Genomic DNA, 14,337 nt, shown 5'->3' on the forward strand with positions numbered 1-14,337 from the left:
TTTGGGTTTATGTTTCTCTTTTTTGTTTCATTGTTGTGGTCTGGATTTGGTATTCAATTACATCGAATGCAGTTTTGGCATCAATAGAGCTGAGTATATAGATTGAATTTTTAGAATCTGTTAATATGGTGATACTAATTTTCAATAAATTCTAGTGAAGTATCAATAATGAGTCATGATTGTACTCCTAGGAAATGCTCTTTTTAATACACAGTTGGATTTCATTTGTGAGTATTTTATTTAAGACTTTTGCATCTAAGTTCAGAAATAAGCTTAGACTATAGCTTTCTTTCTATTTTATGGTACTTTATTATGTTAGCCCTAAAGAATGAGTTGGAAAACTTCTTTATGTTTTCTCTTTGAAACTATTTGTATAATATAGAAATTATATGTTCTTTAGAGATATGGTAGAATTTTCCCATGAAATCATCTTGGCTGTTTTGCTGCCCACAGAGCAAAAAAGCCAAGGATGGAAAAGGGCTGACTGGCTGGGCAGCCCCAAATACAGTTGCTGTACAATCACCATGATCATTGCTCCAAGGATTTATCCCATTACTTGTGTTCATTGGTCATGAGCTTGGAGTACCCCTAGAAAATTCTCAGCAGTAGTCTTCTCTCATATTTAATCTGGGTAGTGTTTTTGTTTGTTTTGTTATGTTTGCTTTGCTTTTTTACAGTCTCTTTTCCTTTGTGGATCTAATCCTGCTTGTTTTTAAATTTTTGCATTTCCTTAAAATTTCTTATTTCTTCATGGTACATGTTCTTGTTTACTAGAAGTATTAATTATTAAAAATTTTACTTTTTTTTTAATTTGAGGGAACTTGGGGTAAGAGAGGAAACAAAATATTTTGTTATAACTGCCATCTTGACCCAACCTTATTTTGTTTTTAAAGAAAAACAGGTTGTGTCAAACGTAGATGATAAAATATGTTATTAAGTGAAAGTCCTAAAACTTTGGATATACATCTGAACGTGTTTCACACTTACAACACTATAAACGTAAAAAAAATTGTTGTAGATATGAGGTCTTACTATTGCTATGTTGCCCATGCTGGTCACCAACTCCTGGCCTCAAATGATTCCCCCTCCTTGGCCTCCCTAAGTGCTGGGATTACAGGGGTGAGTGATCACAACTGGCCTATAGACAAGACTATAAGAGCTGCCTTAGAATCCATCTGAGAGACAAAAGCAATACTGGCAGTACATGAACTTTTAGGAAGCAATATATTGATAATTAGACTTATAAAATTAATTGGCACAGCATATGATTTTAAAAACATTTTTTAAAAGGTTATTCAAAATTTTCTAAATCTTAAGGATGCTATCCTGGTTCTAAACCAAGATTAGAAGCTACATTGTCTGAGACAGCAATATCTCCTGTTGTATTATTAAGTAAAGCTATGGTAAATAAACAGTTCATGATTTCTATTTCTTTACAAGATGACAACTCCCTAACTAATAATGCAAATATTGCACCAGACAGTTAAGTCATGCAGTTTTATTTAGGTGTTGTCATTCAATTCAGTATTTGTCAGGTAACCATGAATGCCACAGAATTAAATGGATTCAGGTAATTAGTGTTTATATAACTAGCACTTCTAATATAAAATAATTAAATTAAAATAAGATTAGCCAAACAAAGCCACCTATATTAATAAGAAAATAAACACAAGGTTGAAAGTTTTAAAAAATCTATCTTACACCCTTTCTTTCTACCTTAAAGTGATTAATTCATTGCAACATCCCATAAGTACCTTCAAAATTACCTGTGCTTTAGAGAATTTGAAAGTAGCTCAAAATTAATTTGTAATCAATTATATTCATTAGGGGAGGTATTACGGTTCTGTAGGCAGGTAACTGACCAGCATATCTGAGACTGGGGCACTTAGCTTTCAGAATTTGAAAACACAAGTCCTTCCCAAAGACTCTGCAACTGTAGTTGTCCTGGGAAATCAACCTGGGGCTGCCTTAGCTCTCTACCTGTCCACCCAGGAGGCGTCTTGGTGGATGCAAAGGAAACGTATTAATGCTCATTAACCTCCATTCCACCTTGGACCATGCCTGTTTAAATGTGCCGGCCCTCCCTAGAGAATGGGACCCTATCAGTTCTCTTTGCCAACTGTACATCTCAGGCAAGATGTCTATACTCTTCCAGAGTCTCAGTACTCTCTATTGTAAGGAGAAATTCCACCAGTTTATTTCCCAAGATGGCCAAGGGGAAAAATGACAGCATGAAAAAAACACAAACACAAACAAAAAACCCAAAAACGACTATAGAAGAAAAATGCTAAAAATGTAGTTGTGCCTAACAAAGAAGCTGTAAAGAGGAAGGAGCGGCTCGGAGACTAAAAGCTTCGAAATGGCTGTTTTATATAAATTTGAATTCTTAAGCAATAACCTTTCATTAATTTAGGGCATTTAATAACGTGGATTTAATAAGATAAAAAGAAGTCTTGTAGTTCTCAGTTAGGAAGAGGCAAATATTCACACCCATTTCCACATTTCAGTGGCCTTTATTATTACATTTGCAGTGATATTAGAACATCAAAACCTATACATTTGTCTCCAGCCTAGCAACTGATTAATGTCAAAATGTCACATCCTTTTCACTGTCAATAAACAATGACTAGAAGCTGGTTATTTCTCTGAAAGATTTTAATGGTGCAAAGAGATGAAGCTGAATTAGCTGAAGCCTTTATAATCCTTTGGATTTTCAAACACCCAATTCTTATAAAGGCTACATAATCTTAGAGATTAAGGAAAAAGAAATAGAAATGATTTATAGAACAGTTTTCTATATAGGAAAAATACACTGAACTCTAAAATGTATAGCTGTGAGGGAAAGGGGAGACGGTTTGATGTTTTTAGTCAATCACATCTCTGAGTTTCTCATCTGCTTTGTTCCTAGGATGAAGTCTTTATGGTCTGTATCTTTAGAGCATCATAATGCCAAATTACAAGACTCAGATCTGCTCCAACCCACTCCAAGGGGCAGCTCTGAAATAAAATTAGAAATGGCACACTAATTCTTAGCTTTTTATTATAATTTTATTTTATTTTTAAGTAGCACTTACATTATAACAAAATGCCCCTTGTGTCTGCTAGACTTTGGTATAAATGAAGTGGAAATTAGATACACAAGCGTGCATACTACATTCAATCACGGAAAACCTTCATTCTTGTGTAAATTAAAATGATCCTCTGCACAGATGCAAAAGAACTCATCCAAGTAAAAACATTTACATGTAATTTACAGAATGTTTTCTCCCTCGGAAGCAATTGCTTCTTCCAGAATCATAAAAACCTACATTTTAAATGTTGACTAATGCTCAAAGACACTGAACCAAGCTAATAAACTGCAGAAATTGAAAGAGATCCAAATGGGAAAATGTAAAATAACCATATATTTTGATCTTCTCAAGAAATGTTTATCTGACAGTAATTTCAGGTATTGTATTAAACAAATTACTTAAATTATAATTACTTGTCTTCTAAATGTTGCTTCCTAATAACAGGGCAAAACATATGTACACAAGATAGATCTATATCTTTTCATGTGGAGCTTTAAATGTTATGGTAAGTTTTTGTTTTAAACATTTTTCTTGGCCCTCACACCGGCATGGCTTACCTGACATTAGAAGGGCTGGTTTCCTGAACAAGTGCCATATCAACACAGTCAGTGGCTTCGCCAGGGTTATACAACGATAACAACCACAAGAACATTTTTCTTTTTAGAGGCAGAGTCTTGTTTTGTTGCCCAGGTTAGAGTGCTTGGCTATTCATAGTGGCAAACGTAGTGCACTGCAGCCTAGAATTCTTGGGCTCAAGTGATCATTCTGCCTCAGCCTCCTAAGTAGTTGGGAGTACGGGTGTGCATCACCACATCTGGCTAAAAACATTTTACATAGACTCAGAGCATGCACTATGACTACACACTGTGACTTTTCCATTCCTTTGTTTACTGTTTATAACTAACAAAGTTCCTAATGGGACTTTGTCAACTGGGGCAAATCATTTCATCTCTCTCCTTATCTTCCTGCTCTATAAAATAATGATAATAAGTAGATATTCTTGGGTGTGGTTGTGAGAATCAACAAGATAATGTCTAACTCTATGTCTACCAAAATGTCAAGTAATAAGAGGACAAAGAGTAGGAATAATTCCATCCTAAGCTTAAGTAAAAGAAAGCTGCTACGACTGAGAAGAAAATTTAGCCCTGGGTTTTTGCAGCTCAGGTAAGGAGAGACACGTGATAGGTTAAAGAGCCCTCATTATCTTATAAATGGATGCACACCTTTTCATCAGAAGAAAAACCTTTTTAGGTGAGCCCGGAAGTCTAAGTCTAAGTCTCACGCAATCATATGGGGCACTGGACAATGTAATGGATGGGGCCTGCCAGAGCCACTCTGCAAAATGCCAGGGCATTCTTCCTGTGGTAGTTTCTCACATCGACCCCCCAGATCAAAGCCAAGGGCATCATGTTAAATTCATAGCTCAGTTGAGGGCACAGCTAAGGTCACACATTCCAAGTACCTATGTAACTTCTTGAAGTGAGGGATTCTCCCAAAGTGAGGAATTCGCAAGAAGCCGATTTTGGCAGGCCTGGTGGGCTGTTTCTCTCAACCAGGATTTGATGGGAGCAAACACTGCCGAATTGAGATGCAGAACACAGCCGGCAGCTATTGTGTGCTGTTGTAAGGAAGAGAGCTCGGGGGGCCTCCATCTCTGACAAGCAGGAGTCAAGCTGGTGCTTTGTTTTGGAAATCCACTGCTGGAGGAACATCTGTACTGTGTGGAGGCTGCAGGAAGATGACAGGCAAGCAGCGGTTTTGGACTTGTGATGCTCCAATGCTGTATTATGTCCCTAGGGAGGATGTGACAAGGGCAGTGAAGAATGTGAGGGTCTGATGTACCACTTATCCACCTCTGCTGCGGGGAACCTTGACGTGGGGCTTGGAGAAAGTTTCATTTTGACTCGGGTGGCATCTAAATGATCCTGTTAGAATGATTTTGTTGCCCAAGTTAGCCCTAAATAATGAAATGCCCCACCCTGTTGTGTTGCTGGGTCTCACTCTCCCTTTGAATGTTAAGAGTTCCTGTCGAAAACAAAGATCCTAGTTTTTCCATAATTGCTACAGAGCTGTCATTTCTGAAAATAACTAGCCAAGGGGTTCTATTGCTTGTTAGGGCCACTGCTGGGTTGAGAGAGTAGAATTGGGTCATCCATATGGAAGAGAGTGCTTGTCTTCCTATTTGCTATGGCAGGTGGACGTGCTTCTCAGCTTATCTAAAACCTGTGTCAAACTGCTCAAGTAACAGTTAAAAAGGAAGAATGAATCTAGCCCAGTGTCTAGGGTATTCAGGCCTGCAGATTAACATCCTTGCCCAAAGAAAAGGCCCTTGACAATGAGAAGGATACCAAGTTAAGGTTAATTCCAAAATCAGATGCTTTTTTCAGGATCTAGTACCATTTTACCAAGAATCTAACCAAAATTTTGATTTGTACCTTCAAAAAGTATCTGTTGAGTTGTTGGGATGATGGACAGTCTGCATGATATAAAGTCTGAAAGACAAGGAGGAGCTGCCCAGGAGACAGAGAGCAGCAGCTGGACAAGAAACTGGGACATTAAAACCACCCACGAGTTGGGGGAGAGGACAAAGTTCCCAAGTGGGATTGTCTGAGGGGTTCTGAGAAAGCATTCAGTCCAAAGCCACATTCTTTACAGATTTTGAGAATCCATTCACAAAGCAATTCTTTCTACTAAGCTTCACCCTCTCCCTGACCTCTTCTATTAAAATGCTCAGGGAAGGCACAGTATATTAAGTCTCTACCAATTGAGTGTGAAGGAGTTTATCCAATGTTTTCACCCAGTATAACAGAGGTCTGGAAGTACAGAAGAGGGCAGAGGTTATCTGTGTGTGTGTGTGTGTGTACATGTGTCTGTGTGTGTGTGCGAGAGAGAGAGACCCAGAGAGAAAAAAAGAGGAGAGAGAGAAAGAGCAACAGAGAGACAAAGAGACAGACACAGTGAGAGAGAGAGAGAGAGTGTGTGTGTGTGTGTGTGTGTGTGTGTGTGTGTGTGTGAAAGAGAGAGAGAGAGAGAGGAACTGACTTGTACTTACATGAGAAGAAATAAATGCAAAGAGACAAAGTCTTTGGAATTTTACCTATCTAGACAACTTTGGACTGATTACTTGATACCTTAGAATCTGTTTCTTCTAGAGAAAATGGAAACAAAAATGCTTCTTCTCTCATATTTCACAGGATTTTTATGAAGATTAAGTAAAACAACATACGCAAAACACTTGATCCATAGTAGATGTTCCATAAACATGCACTGATGACCATGTTGGTTTCTGGCTTCATTATTTTGCCTAAGAGTTATCCTAAAAAGAAGCAAAATAACAAAGGGGTAAGGGTTGTCTGGACAGAGCAGGAACAAGGTAAGCTCTGTTTTCCTTCTCCTCAGGTCCGTGTTGTGCAAAAGGAAAGAAGCTGCATCTAGGTGTCCAATGCCACGGGTTAGAACAAGCTAATTTATATTTACATACAATGTTCCATCAGGGAATCAGAATCCAGTTGGTTTCTAGGTGAACATGCTTATTTGCACACCATTATTCTTTAAACATTTGCTGAGCACTAGCTGGTAAATGGTCCTTTAGGACATGCTTTTAAAAAAACCAATCCCCCATTGCTTTTCATGCACTGTTTTCAAAAGCCTCCATTAATAACTGCATTTCGATCAGATCTCTTAGTACAAATGAATGTCCCATCAAAACTATAAGGGCAATCCATGATATTATCTTTGCCAATTGAAATTCTCAAGGTGAAATACATATGTGCTGTAATTGGCACCTTTGAAACATCATTTTCCCATGGAAGGCTTTCAGAGTTGCTGCCAGCAAATGCAGCCTGGCAGGTCCAGAAAGGTGAGGTCTGAGTATGAATGCTTCATTACCAGCAGGGTTTTACCCAGGTGACAGAGTTTCAGCTATCTGTCAATCACGCCCATCTCTGCTCTCGGAGGAGTTCACAGGCACTAAGCTTAAGGCATCAGCCTGCACAGATAAATAATTACCCTGGCTGAGCCATTTCATGGAAAGGCAAAATTCTTTATCCATATTGCTTGTGCAGAAGCAGTTGTGAAATCGCAGCTTCTTCAGCGCAGCCTGGAGGGCAGAGCAATGCATATGAGGTAAGCACAAAACAGGGGGCAGTAACAGTCCTGACTCTACACCCATTCTTTGTTGATCTGCAACATCTTGTCTTTAATTTCCATTACAGGAAAGTGTTTTCATTGGATATCACAGTGAGGATTCAATATCCAAGTCCTTCCTTAAAATAACTGCATTCCAAAATATTTATTTTTGTGAGCCAAATGCTGAATGGAATATCATATCAATACTGTGTGATAATAAAAAAGTAAAAAGTACTAAAAATACAAAAAATTTGCTGGTCATGATGGCAGATGCCTGTAGTCCCAGCTACTCAGGAGGATGAGGCAGGAGAACAGCATGAACCCAGGAGACGGAGCTAGCAGTGAGCCCAGATCGCGCCACTGCACTCCAGCCTGGGCAACAAAGCTTGTGTTATATTAGTCATTGTGTTGTATTGACTCTCTAGAAAAGTAGGACCTATATATAGATATATTGAGATATATACTAGATATATCTATATACTATATAATACATCTACATATAGATATATAGATATATGTATAAACCTCTGTAAATATAAAGAGATATCATGTGTATATATATATCTATCTAGAGATATATCATGTGTATATATATCTATCTAGAGATATATCATGTGTATATATATCTATCTAGAGATATATCATGTTGCTCTGGAGAACTGTGATTACTAATAATAATCTATATGTAATTAATATTATATACTAATCTATATGTAGATATGTAGTATGTTGAAATTCTAACCCCAAACGTGAAGGTATTAGAATGTAGAGCCGTTGGGAGGTGATTAGGCCATGATAGTAAAACCTTATGAATGGGATTAGAGGGTTAAGGGTAGATAGATAGATAGATAGAACAGGAACAGAGTCCTTATAAAAAAGACTCCAGAGAGCCCTGTCATTCCTTTCCACCATGTGAGGAAACAGCAGTGAGAACATGGCTATCTATGAATCAGTAAGAGGGTCCTCACCAGGCACTGAACCTACCAGCATCTTGATCTTGGACTTCCCAGCTCCTGGAACTGTGAAAACGTTTGTTTTTCAAGCCACCCAGACTATGGTATTGTTGCTATAGCAGCCCAAATTAATATATATATGATAAATACATCATACATAGGCTGGGCCATGGTGGCTCATGCATGTAATCCCAGCACTTTGGGAGGCTGCGGTAAGAGGATCACTTGAGCCCAGGAGTTTGAGGTTACAGTGAGATAATGATCTTACCACTGATGTCCACCCTGAGTGACAGAGTGAGACTCTGTCTCTAAAAGAAAAAAAATATCTAATCTATCTATCTATCTATCTATCTATCTATCTATCTTTGTGTGTGTGTGTGTGTGTGTGTGTTTATACAAAGGGAGAGAGGGAAAGGGACTTTAAGGAACTCATTCAGTGACTGTAGGGGCTTACAAGCCCAAAATCTGCAAGGCAGGCTGGCAGTCTTGAGTTGGAGGCAGAATTCCTTTCTTCTTGTATAAACCTCAGTCTTTTCTCTTAAGGCCTTCAACTGATTGGATAAGGACTATCCACATGATGGAGAGTAATCTGTCTTACTCAAAGTCTACTGACTTAAATATTAAACACATCAAAAAATACCTTTACAGAAACACCTAGACTGTCCTGTAACCAAATAACTGGGCAAGGAATCAGCCAAGCCAAATTGACACAGAAAATTAATCATTGCACTTGTCAAAACAAATGTGTCAAACACATTTTGACATTGTATTTCTGTCTTCTATGCATAACCATTTGTACCTCCATGCTTGCTTGCTGGCTAATTTGAAGTCAGTTTCTCTGTTGTAAGGTTGAATTAATGAGTTTATCATGTACACAATTTGGAAAAATATACAAGGATTAGCTATTACACCTGGAATTTATTTGATTACAGGATTTCAGTTTGGCTTCAGTTCTTAACTTTTCATAGATCTTAATTTTTAAATCTTTCTTGACAGTTAAAAATAATATTTTATTTAATATTTAATATTTAACACTATGTACCAGGTACTGTGCACTAGGATTTCACTTGGACTATCTTGCTTTATTCTCAAAATAATCTTATAAAGTACAGTCTATTAATATCCTTATCAATGATTTTTTTATATGAAAACCTAGGATTTGTTGGGAAAAAAGAATTGCGTTAGGTCCCGCTATTAAATGATGGGTCTGGTTTCCACTGGGGCCTGTCTCCCTCCAAAATGCAGCCTCTCAACCACTAAACTCTGCTATCTGCAAAAACGCTATTTTAAATAATGATTGATGCCTTGGTTAGCTGACTTTAATACAACAATCCTTGTCATTGCAATTGATCTTTGCAAAGTCCCTGACAGGGCCAGTGACTGGCTGAAATAGCTGTTTGATCACCCATAATTGCCTAACTAAAATATTCCATTTTCTAATGGTGGTAGCAGAAATAAGTGAAAATAGGAACTCCTCAAAAAAGTGGTTTAAAATAACCTAGCCTCAAATGAAGACATCACAATTGTCTGCCAAATCAAACAGAGTTCTTTTTCTAGTACAAACCAGTATTTTTGTCCTCTGACAATGTATCATAAAGTGTACTGAAGCTAACAGAATTTATTTTCTTTTGTTTCCTCTCCTTTAGTTGTGAACCCACCAATATGGAGTCACAGATTTAGAGATGTGTCAGTTCAGAGGTACAATTCACCAGCCAAAGGTTCTCAGCCTTTAGTGAACTGAGAATCATGGGAAGTCTACGAAAATACAAACTTCTTGGCCCCATCCCTCAAGACTGTGATTCACTTGTCCGGGCTGAGGAATCTACCATTTTTAGTAAGTGCTTCTTGCATCAATGTTCACTGACATATTTTTTGAAACAGTGCACTAGAGGCTAGTGACCAGCTATTCCAAAATGAAACTCACAATGATGAAGAGAGACTCTGTAGAGCTCAGGGCCTTCCCAGTTCCTCACATCTTCTTCTCTCTCAGAACCAGCAGGGAAGAAGGTGAGGCTCAATGTAAGATTAAAATGCAGGACCCCTTGTTTAAAAATTACTAATATTTTTAAGATGGCAACAGCAGAGCTTTCGGCCAGGCTGAGGGATCTTCTGAGTGTGTAAGTTGCACACCCATGAAAGTGACCCTCTTCTTCCTCTAGTGTTCTAGGGCAAACAAAGAAGGTCCCCAACTTTTTTGGCACCCAGGGACTGGTTTCATGGAATACAATTTTTCCATGGACCAGGGGACAAGAGGATGTTTTGGGATGATTCAAGTGCCTTACATTTATTGAATTTATTTCCATTATTATTACATTGTAATATATGAGGAAATAATTACACAACTCACTGTAGTATAGAATCAGTGGGAGCCTGAGTTTGTTTTCCTGCAACTAGATGGTCCCATCTGGGGTTGATGGGAGACAGTAACAGATCATCAGGCATTAGATTCTCATAAGGAGCATGCAACCCAGATCCCTGTCCTGCACAGCTCACAATAGGGTTCACACTCCTGTGAAAATCTAATGCGGCCACTGATGTGACAGGAGGTGGAGCTCAGGCGGTGATGTGAGTGATGGGGAGTGGCTGTGAGGACAGATGAAGCTTCCTGGCTTGCCCACAACTCACCTCCTGCTGTGTGACCTGGTTCCTAACAGGCCACACACCAGGGGCTGGGGACCCCTGTTCTAGGGGATAGAACACTCAGCTGACAAGAGACTAAAAGAGAAGAAGGATGAGATAGTCAAATGGAAAATATAAGTTATAGCTGCTTAATAGATCTGGGCAGGCTGGACTTTAATGTATACTAGAGGCATGTGGGTGTGTAAAGAAGGTCGCAACTCACAGACAGTAAAAGAGTTAAGAGGGGGCCACTACTTGGTCACTGCCGTAAGTGGTGCAGGCCACTGGTGTATGGTCAGTAGCTAGAACTCTGCTGGGTTTAGTAAAACTTGGCATTCTAATCACATAATTCACATTTGTCAAATAAGGTTGCTTTTAAGGTCTCGGGGAAAAAAATAGTGCATATACTATAAACCAAAATAAACTTGGCAAGTATAAAATTAGTGTTAAAATTTGAGAAATTGTCTTTCTAATCAGGAGAGAATTTTAAAATGAGTATTATTATTATTTTAAATGAAGAGGTTTTAAAATTCAACTTGGAAGTGCAAACACAAACTTAAAAGGTAAGTAAATGAACAACCTTTGCTTAAAAAAACAGTAGCATGCGGGAAATAGGCAATTAAGAGAGTTCCTCTCTTACCATTTGGACATTTTCTCTGAGTGAAGTCATGTGAGCCTCCCAGAAAACTCTTAACGCAGCTTAACATCATAATCAGGCCATTTTCAAAGTCCTGCCCAAATCCCACAGATGTAATTTGTCACTATAAACATGTACAATCATAAAGGATCACTAAAATTAAAGTAAAACCAATGCTGATTATCAAATTTATTTTTGTGAAAAGTCCAAATCTCCATTCTGCCCCTCCCAAAATTCTTGTTCAATATCTTCAAAGGTACTGATGCTGTGAGTTCTGATTATGAAAGCACAGAGACCCTCTTCACAGATGAACTTTTTCTTTGCATAGCACTTGTCCATCTTTCTTTATAGTCCAAATTCAGACCCAATGCCCTGTCTTTGCTGTGTACTTTCAAAAAGCAACAATGAATACTTGGCCAAACGCTCTGGCTCCTGCCACCAGCTGGCTGGAGGGCCGGCTGTCCTAAGCAAACATCCTAAGAGTGTCATTGCACATGCAACAATGGGCTTCTCAGTCCTCATACAAAAGCTTCAATTTAATGTGGGTTGCAAAGCTAGCTTGACAATAAATACAGGAAAAGGTCATTTTAGATTGAACACAGCTTTTCAATAATAGGAATTACCCAATGCAACACATGGGCATGTTCTTCCTTTACCTGAGAGAGCTAGAGACATTTTAGATCAACAATGGGATGAAGAAATCTAAGCTCTAATATAAAATGGGTAAAGACTTTAAGAGTCAGATATGTAATATTTCTGTAATGCCTAAACTGTAAAGCCATAATTAAGGAAGTAAAGCCAATCAGCATATTTCTCCACCCTAGGAAAAAGCCTTCTATTCTTTCTTAGCATTGCCTCAAGTTTTTTGAGCAATTAAATAAGCATAATATCATGTTCACTAAAGGCAGACAGCAGCTGAGACAGATTTCTACTGTATACATGGTACATTTTTTAAAATGCTGTAACTTTTGATGACTTGTTCTCAAGAGACATACAATATAAAACAATTCACTGACTCATTCTATTTTTCCTATGTGTAAGTTTGCTGCTAATTTGGGGTTTTTGAAATAACATTGGTGATGCATCATAAAATACTTTCTAACTTTCCAGAAGGTATATAGGACATTAAAAGAATCTACGCATGGAAACCACTGTAGCTAGCTCAATGAATAAAGAAGTAAAGAGAAATCTGATAAAAAGAAAGTACTGAATTTTTAATTACAAGGAAAGGAAGCCAAATTAAATAACAAGTCATTATTTTAACTCAGGTACTTTAAAATTCCTCTAATTATAAAATTAGAACCACTTAATAAAAATTTATACTTTTAATGAATAATCCATATAACTAATAAGTACCATTAGTATTAGTATAATATATACACAGAAAACCTTCCTTCATCATATGAATATTTCAACATAATTTTATTTTCAAGTCTTGGGTTACTCTTTTTCCTCTTTCTATAAAACTCACATTACAATTAATAGCAACATGCATTTTTTTAAACCCTAGAATATTGAAAAATCAACTAACAACATAGTTAGAACAGATACCAGACAAATATACTTAGTTGTTAAATTACTTTTTTTTTTTTTTTTTTTTATACGGAGTCTCGCTGTTGCCAGGCTGGAGTGCAGTGGCGCAATCTTGGCTCATTACAACCTCTGCCTCCTTGGTTCAAGCGATTCTCCTGCCTCAGCCTCCCGAATAGCTGGGACTACAGGCATGGACCACCACGCCCAGCTAATTTTTGTATTTTTAGTAGAGACAGAGTTTCACCATGTTGGTTAGGATGGTCTCAATCTCTTGACCTCGTGATCCACCCGTCTCAGCCTCCCAAAGTGCTGGGATTACAGGCGTGAGCCACCGCACCCGGCCTTAAATTACACTTTTAATATACAGCTAGTTTTTCATCATATTTAAGAGTGCAATTTTTAAGGGCAATGCTACCAAGGCATAGATCAATTCAGTTAGCACTTGTTGATTATGTACCTGTAGAAGGCACTATAATGGCCCTGAAGTTGATTAAAAAGAAAGCACCAAGGAAAATTTTTAAAAATTGGACACACTTCCTTTCTTCATGGAGCTATGGGACTTGTCAGGGAGCAGAATTTCCAATTTGAGTTAGTTTTTTTCAATATGGCATCAGGTTGTACTGATTTGTACAGGTTTGTACAATTTGTTCTCATTGATTAGCCATCATGAGTGTGGCCTGAACACAGTGCCATCAGACTGAGTGTAGGTGATGGGAAAGGGATTTTCCTCATGCCTGTTCCATCAGGGACTATGAAGTGAGCAAGTCCATGAGCACCAGGTCAGTCCCCACGAATCCTCATTCCATACTCCACTAGGGAAAAGCAGCGTAGAGGAGTGATGTAAACATGAGTTCAAATCCAGCTTCTGCCTCCTCCTAGCAATGTCGTCTTCAGCAAGGAACCCAACCCACTGATGTGTTTCCTCATTTGTAAAATGAGGATAATAATCTACCCTTACTGGGATACTATGAGGATCAAATTAGTTAATTCAGGCAAAGCACTTAACAATAGTGCTTGGCACAGAGCACGTTTAGAATGATTACATTATAGACCAGGCACAGGTAGCTCATGCCTATAATCTCACCTCTTTGGGAGGCTGACATGGGAAGATCTCTTAAGGCTAGGAGATTTAGATCAGCCTGGACACCACAGAAAGACCCCATCTCTAAAAAAACAAATAGCCAGCCATGGTGGTGCACACCTGTAATCCTACCTGCTTGGGAGGCTGAGGTGTGAGGATTCCTTGAGCCCAGGAATTTAAGGTTGCAGTGAGCTATGATTGTGCCACTGCATTCCAGCCTGGGTGACAGAGCAAGACCAGGTCTTAATAATACTACTGCTAATACTAATAATAATATAGTGTGTTTATTAATCAGAATAAAGTTGTCACAAACTA

General features: G+C 38.2%; 1 protein-coding gene across 1 annotated transcript in view; it reads right to left on the reverse strand.

Annotated features, from left to right (window-relative positions):
* SAMD5 (sterile alpha motif domain containing 5) overlaps nucleotides 1-14,337 on the reverse strand; it is a 458,478-nt gene that overhangs the window by 63,266 nt on the left and 380,875 nt on the right. The gene's annotated exons all lie outside the window — the stretch shown is intronic.

The sequence above is a fragment of the Papio anubis genome, chromosome 6, assembly GCF_008728515.1.
Source record: "Papio anubis isolate 15944 chromosome 6, Panubis1.0, whole genome shotgun sequence".
Classification (NCBI taxonomy): domain Eukaryota; kingdom Metazoa; phylum Chordata; class Mammalia; order Primates; family Cercopithecidae; genus Papio; species Papio anubis.